This window comes from Pseudopipra pipra, chromosome W (genome assembly GCF_036250125.1).
Source record: "Pseudopipra pipra isolate bDixPip1 chromosome W, bDixPip1.hap1, whole genome shotgun sequence".
NCBI lineage: Eukaryota > Metazoa > Chordata > Aves > Passeriformes > Pipridae > Pseudopipra > Pseudopipra pipra.
In genome coordinates, this window is record NC_087580.1 from 55,528,755 (window position 1) to 55,541,135 (window position 12,381).

General features: G+C 39.1%; 1 protein-coding gene across 1 annotated transcript in view; it reads left to right on the plus strand.

Moving 5' to 3' along the window:
- The first annotated feature begins 5,470 nt into the window (after positions 1–5,470).
- The window catches only part of LOC135405136 (nipped-B-like protein), a 215,341-nt gene continuing 208,430 nt past the window's right edge, over positions 5,471–12,381 (plus strand). The window contains exon 1 of the mRNA XM_064639844.1: positions 5,471–7,387. The gene's annotated coding sequence lies outside the window, so the exon portion shown is untranslated. The remainder of the gene's footprint in view (positions 7,388–12,381) is intronic.

Consider the following 12,381-nt stretch of genomic DNA (forward strand, 5'->3'; position numbering starts at 1 on the left):
GACGCAGGGGGGGCAGTGGGCGGGAAGAGGTGAAGAAGGGAAGACAAAAGGGGGTAGTCCTGCCTCTTGCAGAAGTGGTTCTGTTGCCGTTATGACAAATAGAGTGTCCTTGCTCTATGAAAAAGGTTGAAAATTTTCAAGGTAATATCCTGTCCGTTCCCGTCGTATTTGTCTTTTGCATGGAGAGTTGTACAAGATTTACAAGTCAATATTAGCAAATATGCCTTAAATTCCCTTTAAGTTATGAGACTGATGAGAACTGCACAGCCAGTAACAACTTACGATGTGTGTGTGAATGATGGATGGCTGAGGTGGCCACCTATGTATGATTGGAGAAAGATTGTGTGAAAGAGAAAAGCTACATGAATGTGTAACTGTAAACTTAAAAATACTTTCCGCCGGTGTCAAGATTTTACAGAGATGTGTAACATGATTCTGTTGAACCATAGTGAGTCATTCTGGATGGTATATGAACTCTTTAAATTCCCACCATGAGTAATTCCACTCTTATGAAAACTGGTGAGGTTTTAGTTATTTCAAGACTAGCCCTGTCTGGCTAGCCATTTGATTAGGACTGAAGTTAAATAAGAGATTCTTACACAAATTTGGTGTTCTATTTCAACCTTGTTTCAGAGGTTTATAGAGGTTAAATCTCAGGTGGAGCCTTTCCACTTTTGCTGTTCTTTTTTTTCTCGTATGTCGTGCAGCCCATGGGCTGTAGCTGTGTGGGCTGTGCAGGAGGCAGAGTCGTTTGAGCTTTTCTGTGTTTTCCAGGGTTTAAATCAAGGGTTGTCGATGTTGCTGCCCTGCTTGATCAGCCTGTTGGGGGGGGACCCTGCAGACTGTCAGGGCCATCCTGCGTCCTTTCTCAGATGCATCAACAGCGTTATAGATAGTATGTCTCTAGGCCTCCTGATTGGAGACCAGAGTACACCAGTTATGTTGATCAGTGTGGCCAGGGCTGCGATGTCGTTTCAGGGAGTCCTCGTGTCTTCTCTTTGGGGCTCCTTTCATGTGGCAGCTGGTGACAATATTCATGGTAAAACAGCTAGTCCTTCATCCTTGGGACGTGCCCTGCCTATCGCAGCTGTGTTTTCAGAAAAATGTCCTCAAAGCTTGTGACTGCTGCTTGTTCTATACCAGACGTATTGATCACATAATCTGACTGGTGGATGTTTAGCATTGTACAAAGGCAGCGTGAGTTAAGTGCCTTGTTAATCAGCCATTCTAGTAGCACAGTTGCAGGATTTTGGGATTTTTTGTTCATGTTGCAGTCATTGATGCTAACTATACAAGGCAGATCTGTGCTATGGTCTTCACACCTTATCCTTCAGTGACAATTCCTAAAGGGACACGAATAGCTCAACTTGTATCTTTTCTGAGTTGTGTTCCCCAAGCAGAGCCTTGTGAGCATTGGGATGGAGGATTTGGTTCTACTGATGCACCACAAGTCTTTTGGTCAGTGCCGATCTCTGCACAACGTCCACAGCTGACCTGCACTGTCTACGATACTTGAAGCTTGCTGTCAGTTGTCCAGGCGGACACCTAGGTAGAGACATTTATCTGTATTTAATCGCATTGTAAAAGCCTGTGCAGCTTCTCCAAGTCAAAAGTTCAATTTTATGGACCAGTTATTGTTCCCATCAAAAATTAAAAAAAAAAAAGGCTTTGTGCATCAGAATACATGCTATTGCAAGTCTGTGGGAAATTAAATCACAAGTTAATACTGGTTTCCAGCTCACTAATGGAACACCCACACATCTTCTGAAGTGCTGACAAAGCAGATAGACTGATGTTTGTCCCTATGACCACACTGAGAAGCAAGTTGTAAATATGTGTCCAGTTACAAAATGGAATTATTTTTTAAAAAGAAGTTATAAGAGGAATACTCAGCATTCAGAAAACATCCAATGATGTTTTATTTATCCTTACTCATTTTCTATTTTTATCTTATAATCAATAAATTACATTTCATTACAAATTTATGTTAACAGCCATAATTTAAAGGTGTTACTTGTGTTTATTTCATTTCATTGCACAATGTGTGTTTTCTGTTCTTGTTCTCACTGTACCATCCTTTCATGAGGGCCACAGGATGTCTAGAAGAAAGGACTATCTGCTGCAGGTTAGAAGGCTGGTTTAGCCACTATATAGGACTTTCTAAAATGTTTTCACATGAACAAATATCTAACTTGATAGCCAAATTCCAATCAACTTTCTTTTGTCAGGTTTCTAGATAAAAAATTAGTTGATTAATTGCTTCAATAAAGAATTAATTGGAAGTATGAACATGATTTATCTCTAGGCAGGAGACCACAGTTTTCTTTTACTTACATTCCTTTTGGCTAATTGCTCCAAGGAAATTGTATTAGGTGTGTCTGTAAAATGCAATGTAAATTCTTTTTGGTGGTTTCATTCACAGACAAATGGAAATAATGTGTCTAAAAATTGTGTATTAAAACGTTCAAACAGATCTTGACACAGGCTAAAAGCATGCCAGCTAGTACTTTCCCAAACAATTCCTGAGCACAGTTTGGGACTTAGTGTGAGTCAGGAACCATTCCCAATAGACAGTAGATGCATGTGACTATCCTGTTTTGAAGAATAAAAGGGTTTAATAATAAAGGCATAAAACATTGTGTGGCTACCAGCCACAATGCCAGAGAACAGTCCCAAGCATGTTTAACTTGTTAGTTTATATGTGGCCATTGAATCTTTTGGCTGAGATGGTTAACACTTAAGTATCTGAAGAATGGAAAAGTTCTGCTTTCTTTCAAAGAAGCAGGTTTAAAAGGCCTAAGCCCAAGGAGCTCTTTTAACATACATGATTTTGATAATCATCTCTGTCTTAAATCTTCTTTTTACTGGCAAGTCCATTAAAAAGGGAGTGGCAAGGCATATTAAGCATGATATGATGTTCTCAGATTTCTTTAATCCATACAAGTGTAGCTTTCATCAGTTTGCGCTGAATACACCAGTCTATTAGGCCATTTTTTAATTTCTGTCCTTTGCCAGATGATGAATGTGCAAATTAACTTGCTGGCCTATGAAGCTGTATCAATATACCTTTACACCTTAAAAAGTGAAAAATAAAATCACCAAATGCTTTTATATTAATCTCTCAAATTAATCCATAGCAGCCCTCACAGCTTTTGTATGAAATTGCACAGGATTTATGTAATTGACATACAGTTCTATATCTCTGTTCTAAAACATGATAGTAAGTTGCTTTCCCAGTGCTGGTCCAAAACAAGACTTTTGAGAGGATAAAGTCATATGAGGCTCAGATTAAATAAAAAAATAATTGTGGGAAATTTAGGAAGATATAGCAGGAATAGTACCTGCTTCCTTTCCAGAGTTCCCCAATAGTGAATCTACAGAAAAGAGCCTAAAGAGCATCTTTAGCCAGATTTCAGATTTCTTTCAATGATAACATATAACTCATCATTTATCTTCCCTCCAAAAACAACTGTTATTAGGTCTGTTCTTACAGCCCTAATATAACAATACTGGGACAATCTACTTGTCCAGCAGAGTAATCTATCACTGATCTCTTTTTCTGTTATATAATGTATTTTATTGTTATATATATTTTATAGCCTAAATTAAATATTTTAAATTATCTATACTTAAATTTATTCAGAATCCCTAGGGCCTTGTATAATCAAAAACTGACTGTAACAGTCAAATGAAAATACTAGAGCTTTGTCTTCTATCATTTTTCCTCCAGAGAACTGTTTTTTACAAGTATACATTTTAAAAGATATAACTGCCACAGAATTCATATCCCTTTTTCATACAAGCAGAAGCACATTCTTAACATAGTAGAGATAGTGCAAGTTTTTTACATAGAAAAGATTAAAAAATGAAATAGTATAATTTAATTCCATACTAAATTCTTGTTGGTAAAATATGCTAAATAATTACAATAAGAAAAGCCCCATAAACCTCCATCTGGCTTACCAGGAAAAAAATCAGTAGTCACCATCAAGTCTTGAACTTAGAACAAGTACCTATAGAAATATTTTACTCCTCAGTCTTCAGGCTTCCTCAGCTTTTTATTTTACCTGTACCACCGAAGGCTTCATCTGATACTTAGGTTGCTTACTTTTCACAATGAATATTCCCCAGTGAATTAATTACATGGTGCTATTGTTTGCTTCTTTGAACTAAAGTCAATGCAAAGAACATAACTTTTATCTTAATTGCTATACATTCTTTCTGTTCACTGTTGTAGTTCAGCCTTAACACTAGAATCTCAATCATTTGAATACTTAAATTTAGGATGATAGCTATATGTTGCATTACTATATTACATTCATATAATAAACTGATTTCCTTTCAATTATTTAAAAAAAAATTACCATAATAATATTATTTTTTTTAATATTTTACTGACAGATCGCTTTTATTTTAAAATTCTGTCCAGAAGTACATACTACCTATAAATTACTAACAGGCAAATATAACAATGTTTGTGCATCCCATTACCAAAATTACAGGTACTTGTATATTATACCAGTCCTTAAAGAGACAAAAACGGAAAAATGTAATAAATTTTTCATTCATTCTGTATAAAAAAATCAAATGACAACAAGCAACCTCTAAGAAAACATGGTGTCAGGTGTGAAGAATTTGCACTTTGCTTTTTAAAAGTGGATTACAGTAATATCTAATGGAATAAAACATATGAAGTATTAAATTTCCCTTAATGAAAAAAATAATCCTGATTTGCTCATGTGTGTTACAACACTACATTCTAAAACAACTAATGACTTGTTTTCTTGTGCAGGTAATAACATCATAGTACTCATACAAAATAGTAATTTCTACAAATTCTTTTAGTTGAATGGGACTTTAAAAACATAAAATGGTGCAGCGATGTTCTCATTGGAAAATTCCAGCAGAAACAAAGTAGTCGAATGTGTTATGTCTTACCATGATGTTTGTACTGGCAAAACCATATTTGATATGGAAGACACTTGGCATTTGAAAAGCAAAATGTCAGTATTTACATTTTATTCACACACTAAATCATCCATTATAAGTTACTAAAATCACATAAAGACTCAATCAACATCAATTGGTAACTATCATTTAGAAGCAGATTGAAGTAGTATCCCTAGGCCAACTTTGTCATTTTAGAATCACATTTCCCTTTGAATTCATAGCTGTATATGTCCACATACATATGTGTATGTGAACTCTAAAAAGGTAGTTTATTAAACTTTAGTTTGTTACCAAAAAATGATAAATATTTCCCCCCTTGACTTACAGAGTTGCACTGTATTAAATTAAGCACAAAGACTTAGAAACATACTTCATTTATTACACCAATTATTTATCTTTATTTCAAATGGATAGCTTGAAGTTGTGAATGAATAAACAATTATAGGATTTGGACCTTTTGTATTAACTTGGAACAGAGGTATATAATACATTTCTTTCAGAGCCTAGTTTACTCTGTCTCCATTAAACTTACATGACCACATATTATATTTTAATGGTAAATATTAATATCTCCAGTACTGAATTACCATATTCTCCAGTGCCATCTTCATTTCTGTACTTTCAAACAAAACCACATACGCTTGTAATATAAACTTTGATTCATCCAACATTACAGATTTAGTAGCTCTTTTAAGCTTGAGAGAGGCATTTTAAATCTATATTAGAGCATTATTCAGGAAATCCTAAGACTTGGAAAGATTCAAGTGCATTGGTGCAAGATATTATCCTTTTGTGCAAATAATATCCATCCAGAGCTGAAAGAGTGTATTTATGTCACAGGGTATTTAAAGCTAGCTGTGTTCAACTGTATGGCTGAATCCTGAAGTCCACAGACAAGGAAGGCTTCCTCTAAAAATCAAAGGATTTTTGTCAAAATACTGAGGAGAAAAACGGCATGAGTAGGAAAAGACAGTTAATCCATCAGATATAAATGCTATTGACCCATTCTGTGATTGTTCACAGCTTTACTTGTATAGAGGAAAACCAGAAAATCTTTCAGGCTAGGACATTCTCTTTCCCCAAATACTCCTTCACAACCCACAATTAAAATATTTCCAGTAAATCTGGTGGTGGCAGGGAGCATCAGCCTTCAGCAAAGGGCCCTTAATCCAAACATCAGCATTTTCCCCTGTGCTCATCCAAAAAGGTTGTTTTAAAAAGCCACTCCACTTCGGTACGTCCACCTGTAAATTCCTCGCCTCGGCAACGCTTTCAGCATCGGGTGTTTCAGTTCCTGCGACGCGGCCTATTTACACTCACACAGACGAACATGAGCGGACAATAACTCCAGGAAACGTCCCAGGTCTGACACATCTCATCCGCTGGGGCGGGTGTGTGTGCATGTGTGTGCGTGCAACCTTTGTGAGTTCATTCTAAGACGCCTTTTTAAGCCTGCCTCCCGTGAGGTGGTATTTTGCAGTCCTCCTTCCTACCATCCTTAAGGAAGGCGAAAATAAAAGCCAAAACGTGTTTTTTTCAACGGTCACTTCATCTCAAATCACTGTCTGCCTTCCTCTCAGCGCGGGCCTAAACGTAAACTCCGGTCTTCTTCACCAGAAAGGGAGAGAGAAGAAAGAAACTGAGGCAGCAGCTGAAGGGGTGGGGAAGGGGAGAGACAGTCACGCAGTAGAGACTCAGTTGTGCCCGCCGCTGCTAGGTAAGGCAAGGCGGGAGGGAACCACTCCAGCTGCGGCAGAGCTAGGAAGGGAGCGGCGTAGAGCAGTGCAGTAACAGCAGCGGAAACGACGCTAGTTGAGCGAGTAAGAAGGGGGAAGTTGTTGGTGTTTGGCGCCGGTGGAGGGAGTCATTCCTGCAGCTGCGCTTCCGGTCGGCATTTTGTTCTGAGGGAGCGAGAGAGACACACACAGAGGATCCTTTCCTTTTCTTCCCTCCCCCCCCTCCTTCTCCTCCTCTTCTTCTTCCTCTTCCCCCTCCCTCCCCTCGGTACCGACTCACGGCTCACTGCGCCCAGGCTGCTCCTTCCCCCACCCTCCTGCACTCGCATGTACAGAGGGAGCAGCGGCCCCTTGGCAGCTGCCCTGCCCTGCCCTCCCCTCCCCCCACTCCGCGGCTTGGAGCGTGTCTCGGAACCGGTTTGGTTCGGCCCGTGTTGATGCTGTGAAGCGGGCTCGGGGGAAAGGGATTTGTCCTGGCCGCTCACCCCCTGGCTCTACATGTTCGCTGCACTGAGGAGGAGACGGAAGAGGATCCAGCCCCCCTCCCGGCCCGGATTATTGTTGTTATATTATCTCCCTTCCTCCTCCTGCTCCGCGGTGGCGGCGGCCTAGTAGCGGCGACAGCTCCTCTAAGGAGGGAGGGGTGGATTTCTCTCCCCTTCTCTCGGATTCTCGTTGGATTCGGACGCCGATTTGTTCAGGTAATCCCCCTGCATCTCCCCTTCCCCTCCCTACCCTCTCCAGCGCCGGGCCGGGCCTCCCGGCCCAGCACTGCCGGGAGCAGAAGGGATTAGCTGTTATTGGGGATAGAGGGGAGTAAGTGGTAACCGGAGGTATTTATTTAGCAGCCCACCTTCCTGCCCGCTCGGGTTTGGCGGAGATTTGTTCCTCCTGGGCTGCTGAGAGGCCCAGGCCCGGCGGAGAGCGCAGGCCCGGCGGCCAGCGCCTTTACTCCAGCTCGGGGATTAGAAAGACGAAGCAGTTTCTCAGGAACAGGCCTCAATCCGGAGAGGAGCAGGAGGAGGAAACAATACAATTAGCCGCAAACGTGCACTGATCCTTTTGCCATATTTACAACTTCACCGGGGCGAGGGCTGTCCCAGCGCAGACAGCCTTCTGAAGTGGGGGAGAAGTAAGTGGAGGAATAGGGAGAGACAATATAAATACCTAGGAACAAAAATACCAGCTCTCTTCACTATTACCTTCTCTTTTTAACCAACTCCGTTCCGAATGTTCAAAACTTCGAAGGCACGTGGATTTATAGTAAACAGAAGTTTAATTTCTAAATAATATAGCAATTGATTACTGTGTTAATCACTGACTATATTTATAGCATAAAACTAGCATTTGTGGCATGATTGACACAACATGGACACCTGCAGACCCGGAAAATACAGATAGACAAGCATACTGTGTCAGATACTCTACACAATCTCAATGTACATGTACTGTATACATTACAGGAATATGTATTAAATTCGGACAAAATACTATTTTATATTCTTAACAAACAAAAAATGGGAGAGGGGTCATGTGTAGAGTGCTACGTTTATGACGTTTCAGGGGCCAAGATGAAGATGAGATCTTACCCTAAGTATTTGAGAATCAGTAAATTTAATTAAGTGAAAAGCGAGGAATGTTTAAAAAGTGTCATCCTTTCTTGTTAGGCCATATCCCTTTGAGATCCTGAGGTCGTTATCGGCTATTTGTGTCCATGATTTTTGAATATGTAATTAGGTGTCATTTTAACAGGTCAAATGTCTTTTGTAAATGACGATTGATTGTCAGGTCTTTATTTATAAATGGTAGCTAATTTACAGTAAGATAAATCTTGGACTTACTGTGTGGTAGAGTTGAGAGTGTTATTAAGAATTGAGGCAGATTTAAAACAAACACCTAGTGAACTAATTAAAATACTCATACAGAAATTACATAATTGAGGGAAATTTTAAGATACCAAGTTTTATCTTTCATATAGAAAGGAAATTTGTAAATTACAAACAAATATCAACATTACAGAATTTGTTTATTTTTCAGTAGGTTTTTCAGTAATTCAGACAGATCTTTTAAGTGGTAATGACTTTTTGGTATACTGTGTTTAGAGTCTTATCAACTGTGCTATCATGTCTTTGATACTTGTTTAAAAGGGTGAAGTCAATATAGCTGTCACGTAGAAGGTGTGTTTTTAATGCTGTAAATCCGTGTAGTAGTCAGTAGCATGTCCGTGATTTGTATTGGTCAGGGAGCAGTTTGAATTTTTAAAAGCCTGAAGATCCTGCTAAGCCCCAATCCCAGCCTCCCTCCCTCCCACCCTCCCACTGATCTCCCATTCCTGTCTTTGTGCTGCCTGGTCCTGTTAGACACTATTTGCAACAGGGCCTCGGGCCTACGTGGAGAGGAACCATTTACACTTCGAAAAAGCAACTTTTTAGTTTTAAACTTTGTGAATCGCATAGGGAGCCACTAGTCATCTCTGACTGCCCCTATCTCTGTGTGTAGCTGAATTGTTGTTTTCTTTTGGTCCGTGGTATGCAGAGGTGAATGTAACTGCTTTACAGGAAAGAAAGTAGTTGTAGTTCTTGGGTAGTTTCATTATCAAGAAGGGACATGAACTCTAGCATTTGTTTCTTTTGTCATCTGTTTCAAACAGCTTTCATTTTAATAAAAATGGGTTTGTTAAGCCATTGTTTGAACTTTTCTGACTTATTTAAGGAGGTTTGCTTTAAATATACTAGATAAGAGCAGGAAATAGGGTACTGTAGTTATGTAGCTCCTGTCAAGTTTATCTTGACAGGGTTGTGTTTATGGCGTGCTCTTTATTTCTTTTAAATCAGAAAGCATACACCTTTCTGGTATGAAAAATAGGTGTATTTATAGAGAGAAACTTAAGATGCTGCCTATTTGTAATGAGGGTTTTTTTGTTTTGTTTCTTCTGAGACATATGTACTTAATCCTGAATTAGTTGCACTATCACAGTTTATGTAGTTGTAAATTTATTTGTCATAAAAATATATTTAGCATACAGAAATACTTAATGTGGAAATGTTTATGTCTTATTTTTTGTTTAGATTGTATTTTTAGCACATTTAGGAGTGTGTGTGTGGCAAGCAAGGGCTGTCACTTTCATACTCCCTTTTTACCTAGTGTTAGGAGTTTATACTGGTCCACTGTTTATCACAAGAGCAAACTGCTTAAGCAGGATGTAATTTTATTCCTGTTATAGAAATACAAAATTAATTATGCTTGAGGTGTTAGTTGTTACAATTATTTTAATTGAAAGTGGAAAATATTTTCTTCCTATTTTTATTTCATGCTTTTGACTGCCTTGTACATTTTGAATGTTTCCTCTGTACAGATTTTATTTCTTTATTTTTTTAAACTTTCTTTTAAAGCTGTTTTTATACTTCTTTTTTTCAAATAATTTTTTTACATTTTGATTTAGGAGAAATAGAAGAGGATCAGAGAAGCAAAATTATGCCTCTAAATAAAGTAAACATTGAAGACCCTTTTTTCATGTTAAACTCTGTAGGAAAAGTCAGGAAAAATTATAGAAAAAATTATTTTTATTTTTAGTATATGTATCAGTTGGCTCTAAGTGTTTTTCGAATTGGAGAACTCAAAATTCTGTAAATGGTTAAATATCTTCATTTTTCAGATTATTTCTGTGTCTTGATTTGAAGCACTTTATTTCTTGAAGGAATGTGTATGTACATACAGACCAGGGAATGAGAGGCTGGAAAGCAGTGCCAGGAAAGGGACCTGGGGGTCCTGGTTAATGGCAAGTTGAATACGAGTCAGCAGTGCCCTGGCAGCCAGAAAGGCCAGCCGTGTCCTGGGGGGCATCAGGCACAGCATTGCCAGCTGGTCGAGGGAGAGGATTGTCCTGCTTTGCTCTGCACTGGGGCAGTCTCACCTGGAATATTGTGTCAGTTTTGAGCACCACAATATAAGAAAGACATTAGGCCATTAGAGAGCATCCAAAGGAGGGCAATGAAGATGTTGAAGGGCCTTGAGGGGAAGCTGTATGAGGAGTGGCCGAGGGCATTTGGTCAGTTCAGCCTGGAGGAGACAGGGGAGACCTCATTGCAGTCTACAACTTCCTCATGAGGGGAAGAGGAGGGGCAGTCCCTGATCTCTTCTCTGTGGGGACCGGTGACAGGACCTGAGGGAATGGCCTGAAGTTATGTCAGGGAAGGTTTAGGTTGGATATTAGAAAAAGGTTCTTCCCCCAGAGGGTGGCTGGGCACTGGAACAGGCTCCCCAGTGAAGTGGTCACAGCAGCAAGCCTGACAGAGCTCAGGAAGCATTTGGATGATACTCTCAGGCACATGGTGTGACTCTTGGGGATGGTCTTGTGCAGGGCTAAGGTTTGGACTCAATGATCCTTGTGAGTCCCTTCCAACTCATCATAATCTGTGATTTTGTATGTGTAGACATGCAATGCATTTTACAGGAGCAGTTAAAAAATGCTAGGCTGCAGAGTCAGGGACTTGAATAAGGAAACAACAAACTAAAATTGCAGAAACAAACTTAATCCAGCTTCCTTCTCTATACACTGGGCTTTTAGCTACATTACTGTATTTCCCCCTTACCCTTGTGTTCCCAATTCAATGCTTCATACAGTGCATGGGAAATTGTATCTGACTGGTATACTGTTATAACCTAGTTGATATATTTGTTTTTCTTTGTCATTGTGAAGCCTACTGCTTTACTTGTATACCATCCAAATAGTTCATGAATGCTGAAGTGTTTTCATCTATGAATTTGTAGGAATTATCTCAAAATACATATCTGCACAAACATTATAGATTTTTTTAATGCACGCATATAAAATATTTTCATTTCACAGATGGAAGACTGAAACTGAGTCAAATAGCAAGTTAACACAAGTTTTATAAGTAATTTTCAATTTGACATGCTTTATTCTTGAGATTTGTAGAGTTACTTTAAAGCCCTTAAGAAGTTCATAGCATTGTTTTCTTTGACTTTATTTGTAGTTTTGAGTGCCCTGCATTTCAACATATCAAGCTCATTGTTTCTCGTGGTGGATTCCTAAGAATTATAGAATGGGTTTTCACCGACGGCCTTAAAACATCTATTCAGTTTCAACTGTCTTGATCATGCCAAGAGTTGGAGAAGAATAGATTTTCTGTCCTGAAAAATGAAAAAGAATCATCCTCCATATTGCGAAGGAACCAAAATCTCTTAAAGTTTATCAGTAAGAACAGAGACAACAATTAGATAATAACCCAAATCCCACAAGTAATTAAATGGTGTGCCTGCAATATTGAAGATGGTTAATTTCCAGCAGGAACTAGCAACCCCGGAGAGTATCCTAAGCATTTGTTATTGGCTGTTAGGAATAAAACTCTGCCTCTTAAACAGATAATTGTTGTAGTTGGTGTAAACTAGTTGAATGGTTGAGTGGTTAGACCATTTCATTGTGATGTCAGTTTGTTGTCCAGCTGCTGTACAGCTCTGTTAGGAAAGCAGGACTGTTCAGAAGTGTAATAAGCATGTTCCTAACCAGAACATAGCTTTTGGGATGTAGGAAGTTCAGGTTCAAATGTCTGATCTGTATCAGGCAGAGAAGTTGTTGAGCTTTTCTTCCATCATATCTTTTTATGTTCTAATCATATGCTCTAGGCATGACCCAGAGGTTGTGGGTATGTTATGGAACAGGTAGGGTTTTTAT